Source organism: Mirounga angustirostris, unplaced genomic scaffold (genome assembly GCF_029215605.1).
Source record: "Mirounga angustirostris isolate CCGP_5_RB_7025 unplaced genomic scaffold, mMirAng1.0.hap1 SCAF_6, whole genome shotgun sequence".
Lineage (NCBI taxonomy): Eukaryota > Metazoa > Chordata > Mammalia > Carnivora > Phocidae > Mirounga > Mirounga angustirostris.
Window position 1 is genome coordinate 24,334,254 of NW_026991714.1, and position 6,229 is coordinate 24,340,482.

Here is a 6,229-nt window from a genome sequence, read left to right on the forward strand (position 1 = left end):
GCCTCCTCTGATACCATCTTTCCCAGCCCAGTCCCCTTCTTCCCTGAAGGAGCAGCCCCTCCCACAACACACTCTCTCTCTCAAGTCAGTCCTCCTTCCCCAGGGAGGAAGTACTAAAGAAATACGAGTCTCAGTGGAGGGTCAGGACGATGCCTGGCCTGGCGCAGTGTCCGATGCTTGAGGTTCAGAGTTGTTTGGATGGCTCTTTGGTCCAGCGGGCCAGCAGGGTGAAAGCACAGCATCTGCTGAGACACGTCCACTGGGAGTTTTTCCCCGTGTTCGCAGATCCTCTTGGCCCAGAGCCATCGACTTTTTTCTGTTTGTGACTCACTCCCAGGAGAGTAGGTGTGCTGTTTTTATTTTTGACCAAGGGGAAAATGCCAGTTGTTGGAGTGTGTGGTCAGTGTGTGAGGTCACTTCAGAGGTGGTCCGGGAGCGTGTTGGTTCCTCCACGGCAGGGGGGGGGGGGGGGTGGACTGTCCCCCGCCCACCCCCTGCTGAGCTTCCCAGTAGGAAGGAAAGGGGAAGGACAGAATGCATCCTGACTTTCTGAAGGGGAAGTTTTCGGTTTTGTTTGGCTTTGAGGCATCTGAAGTTGCTGAAATCCCCAGAGCATGTCGGGGACCTCCCAGTGATTCTGAGAGAACAGCTGTTTGCATAAGCTCCCTGGACCAGTCAGGACAGGTTAGGTTATGCTGTGGTAATAACCTGCAAATCTCACTGCCTTTAAACTAGAAACCTCTTTCTCACTCTGACATGCCCTCTGCCAGTTGGCAGGGAGGCTCTTCTTCAAAGCCATTCAGGGCCCCGGGCTGATGGAGCGGCCACCACATCACAATTTGCCGGCCACTATGCAGAAGGAAGCCAAGAGAGCCCCGAGGCGTAGAGCCCGCCCTCCACAAGGGGGGCAATGCCGTCCTGTGCTCAGAATGGGGAAAGAGCTGGAACTATTTGGCAGACAGCACTGGTGACCAGCGCACCTGCCGGGGCACAGAGCACTTCTTCGTTTAACAAGTAGCTAAGATCCGCTCTCTAGCGGGCGCTGCTGTCAGTGCTAAAGGTCCAACAGCGGAACGGACATGTTCCTGAAGCTTCCATTTTCAGGGGAGAGCCAGATAATAAACATGCAAACATAAGTGTAATATAGGGTCAGGTCCTGAGTACTTCATGGTGAAAAGTAAGGCACATGAAGAGGATAGAAAATGGCAGGGGCAACTCTTAGGTCGGGCGGCCAGGAGAGACCTCTCCGAGGAGCAGACATTTAAACACAGACCTGAGTGGAGGAAGCCCTGTGTCTGTCTGAGCAAGGACAGTCCAGGCAGGGGTGACAACAGCCCCGAACGTTCCCATACCTTAGGAGTGGGAGTTTGTTCCAAATGCAGATCCCCAGACCCCACCTCCAGAGATCCAGGGAGTTGGGTACTGGCCTATGTTTTATAGGAGTTGATTAAGGTGCCTCACAGACCCCACTCTGAAAATGGGCACAAGGCAGTGAGTAGCTGGGATTGTGGGACCCCTCCATAGACATTTGAGGGGAAATGCTCTCACCCTTGTTGAGGGCAGGGTTACAGCTCTGCACGTGACTTCTCTTCCCTTGTTGGGCAGGTTGTTGGACGCAGAGCTCAGCCTCCCATGGAAGTGGGGAGTCTTGGGGGTAACACTTTCTATTGCTAGACTGTGAGCCGGGACCGTAATAAAATGTTGCTGGAGAATTAAAATGTTTGTAAAAGTCTCTCATCAAATGCTATGTGTTATATTTACTCAAGAAATATGCATCCAGTGCTTACTGTGGGGCTGGCACTTTGGGCTTGAATGACTTGATCTTCATGGCAACTCTGTGAAATGGCTGACATTCCTATTTTTCAGATGAGAAAATTGAGGCTCAGAGAAGACATGTGACTAGCCCCCAAAATGTGTCACAGTCTGGACTCAAATGCAGAATTTTGCCTTTACACTACCCAACTGGTGTGGTAAAAAGGACAGTGTTTAAACATCTCTGATCTCACTTTGTAGGTGCAGTTTCAAGAATCAGCAAAATACTTCCCCGTTTTTCTTTCCCTGTTGAAATCCTCTTCAGTATTCAAGGTCGAATCCAAATGCCATAGAGCCTTCCCAGAGTTGCCCAGACCTGATCCTCACTCTTTCTTCTGGGACCCTACAAGCTGCTTGCGTCTCTAACACTCACATCATCATGATGTGAGTCACAATTGACATTTTGCCTTCCCCACTTGCGTCTTTTTTTTTTTTTAAAGATTTTATTTGAGAGAGAGAATGAGATAGAGAGAGAGAGAGAGAGCATGAGATGGGGGAGGGTTAGAGGGAGAGGCAGACTCCCTGCTGAGCAGGGAGCCCGATGCGGGACTCGATCCCGTGATTCCGCGATTCCAGGATCATGACCCGAGCCGAAGGCAGTCGCTTAACCAACTGAACCACCCAGGCCCCCCCACCTGACTTGCATCTTGCTGGTCTTTCTGATCACACGGTACAGGGCAAGTAAGAGGTGCTCAATAAATGTCGAATGAAATGAATTCACCTGTCAGCTCCCAACTGGTACCTAATCCCAAACTCATCTCTTAACACCCTTTAGGCCATGGCTCCTGCAGGGCGGGGAGACAAGGAATTGCCTGGCCCAGCGAGAAAAGAAGGCACCCAGTGACCTGATGGGGCCGGGTGGCAATGGTGTTGGGAACTCTGTTTAAGGCTCATGTGCATCCTCCCAAGTTGATGGTCACTGGGGCGGATTTCTTGCCTCCTGGGCCAGCGGTGAGGGCTGGTAAGACACCATCCCCACTTCAGGAGGGTGGGTTTTCTCTGGGTCACCGAGCTCCCGTGCTCCCACGGGGCACATCCAGGTCCTTGACAGTACTTAGGACAAGAGGGTCGGAATGCAGCAGGGATGTGAGGGCTCCTGGAAAGGTGTCCCCATGCAGGGTGGGGGTGGGTGGGGCTTGTTGGCCAGAAGTCGGTGGCGCCTCCCCCGTCTGCCTCTCAATAATGGAATTTTTCCGTCCCAAGTCACTCTGCCGGGCTTATGATAAGACTGGTTTGTGTATATGTTTCTTCTTTCCGTGTGGAAAAACTCAGATATTCCAGGCAGATTTGTCAGCAGCTCTCCCTCACTCAGCCAGCGGGGAGGCCCCAAGCCACAGGCACTTACATTCCAGCACTAAGCCCGCTCTGGGCCCATCGCTGTGGCAGGAAGCCGGGGACTGGGACTGGGACAGACCAGCACGAGCACAGTGGCCTGGATGGCCTTCCAGGCTAGCCCAGCTCTCGCCCCAGCCCCCTCACATGTGCGCGCGCGCGCGCACGCACACACACACACACACACACACACCCGTCTCTTCCAGGTCTCTATCTTGTTCCCCTCATTTCTGCCCCCTTTCCCCCTCATTCTCCTCTCCCTTTCCCTGTCCATCCCTTTATCGCTCCATTCCTCCCAGTCCTCCTTCCCACCCTCTCTCCTGTCCTCATTCCCATCCCCTGTCTCCCCGCCACGCACACCCCCATGTCTCTCTGCAAAGGGTGCAGGGAAAGGACCCAACTACTTGAAATGACTGCCGAAACTCGGGGCTTCCAAGGGAAATAACCTGAAGCTACCTCAGGCCATCCTGGCCCATTCCTTACCACCCCCAACTGGCTGAGGATTCTCTGCAAGATGAAGGGAAAAGCCAGGAATTCCTACCCTTGACAAAAGTCACTGAAGCAGCTTGGAAGTGAACCCCAAAGGGCTCATTGTGGCGATCCTTTGAGGCGCCCGCTGCTGAAGGGAGACACCCCGTGAGGGCAAATGGTGGGTGCAGTGGGAGAACGGCCAGGCCCCTGTGGGGGTCTGTCCTGTCACCCAGCCTGGCTCCCCTGGCCTCAGCTGTCAGGTTGGGGTTGGGTGGGTGGCATTTAGTCAGGTGTCTACCACCTCCTGCCCTTTGGCCTATGTGGGCCCATTCCTGTGTCCTCTGCAGGATATTTGCAAACTCTGCCTCAGTGTTCTCAAGCCTTAGCTTGTGTAAGCATCACCAGGGAAGCTCATCAACAATGCGGGTTCCTGGGCCACCCCCGTACTGACTGGAATCCTGTGGGTGGGTCCCAGAAGCTCTGTTTTGAACCAGGACGTCAGCCTCTAAAGAGGACACTGAGTAGCTCCTGAGAGAGACAGAGACTGTAGGCCCGCAGTGCTAGGGCCCAGAGGCAGGCACCAGGCCCTCCAAGCGGGCTGCCCTTCCCGTGTGGGGAGCTGGGACGTGCCCCCACGCCCTCCTAGGTAGGCCCATTTTTAACCTGGCCCAGCCTGTTTTAAGAGGATGCTCGCCATGAATCTGAATGCCGCCGCGTGGGTTCTTCCCAGACCTTTGTGACTGAACGGAGCCACGGCCTGGCCCACCTGAGACAAGAGAATCTGTCTCTTGACCCTCCCTGTACAAGGGGCCTCACAGCCAAGCGAGGTCAGGGCCGGGAGGGTGTGCACAGAACTCACATTGTGTTTCAGGCCCTGTGTGGAAATACCAGATCTGTTCCCACCTGTAACTTTGAAAAGCTATCACCACCACCCCCATTTTACAGACAAGGAGACGGAGGCACAGAGTTTCAATACACCCTCCACGTAGGCCCCAAAGAGTCGTATCTTTAAAATCCTAGTTGGACTTGACATAAAACCTGTGTCTACAGCTCCCTGAGGTAAAGCTCAAGTTCAGTGTGGTCCACGAGGACCTTCTGGGCCTGGCTTCTCCCTTTCGTCAACACCGACTTCCCACTTGGGCTTATGCTCAGTGACACGCATACTTACAGTTCCTTCCACGCCACGGCGCGTGCTGTTCCCACCAGCACGGATGCCTGCCATGCCTTCTTTGCTAGATAATTCCACTCACCCGCCGGGGCCGCCGCCCGGAGCCCGCGGTTCCCCGAGTCCTTCCCTGACACCCTCCTAGGCTGACCTCAGCACGGCCCCCTGAGACGGTGATGTCACGCTGCACTTGAGCTGTGCGTTCCTAGCCCAGCCTCTCCTCATAACGCTGAACTGCCTCCCTCATGACACGGTGAGCTCCTCCAGGACAGGCATCCATCGTGGTCACCTGTGTGGTCCCGGCGCCGGTAACAGGGCCTGGCGCACCTCGGGTGCTCACGTCGGGTCTGGGGAGCCCAGTGGACTCTTCATTTTAAGTGTTAAGTTAGGAATCATGACAGAGAGCATAAAGGGAATTTTAAGAGGTCTTCAGACACTGGAGGATCTTCTAAGGCTCTTCCGGCCACGGGCCTTGGTCCACTTCCTCACTCCCTACCGACGGAGAACGAGAGCCTCTGCAGAAGTTTAAATGGGGGGACACATCCATGGCAGGGGCTCTGCCCCACCCGGGAACAAACTGAGCCTTTGAGTTGGTCTCTGCTGGGCCTTTCTCGTGAGAGCACAGAGCCTGGATCCTATCATCCCCCAAAAATCTGCACTTGGCTTTCAGGGATCCCCAGGCTCTTTCGCTGAGCTCCACCAAGCATGTGTGATCCAGAGGCAGCCACGGCTGCCAGGGAAAGTCCATTCTGGGACTTCCCTGCAGGGCCTCCGACGAGCTAGGAGTGTCAGCCCAAGCTTCACGCAGCCAGAGTGGCCCGAGGTGGCCCAGGGCCCAGGGGCATCGAGGCAGCAGCCAGCTCCGGGGGCCCCAGAATCGGAACCCACTGGGTTTAAGTGACCCCATGGACACCCCCCGCCAAATGGCGTACGTGAAGCCACTGAGGCTCAATGCTAGTAACACCCCCCAGCAGCCCTCCCCTGGGGCTTTAGAGGGTGCTGGTCTTCTCCATAGAGAAGCAGCACGGAGGGTGTCGGAGTCGAGGACCTGGGCGTCCTCACTTCTGCCCTGCTGGGTCATGAGGCAGCGTAGCCTCTGAGGACGTTGAGGCTCCACGAAGATGGGCAGGAAAGATTTCTGCAGTTCTCCCAGAGTCAAGCATCATGTTGGTGCACAAATGGGGCTTCCCACGCATCTCCCTCCCCTAAGGGGGCTACTTTACTGCATTCTCCCCCACACCCCAGGCTGGGTGGGTAGTGCGGCCTGGTTAAGGGGAGGCTGGATGTATTGCAGGGGAAAGACTAAGTTTGTATAAATCTGAATGTCCAGGCACCACTCGAAATGACCCAGAGGAGTGCTCAAGCTCAGTATTTAGGACACAGCCTAGGTTTTGAACAGTGGTGGGGGTGAAGGGGGGAAAAGAGTAGGCACTTAGATGGTGGATTTAA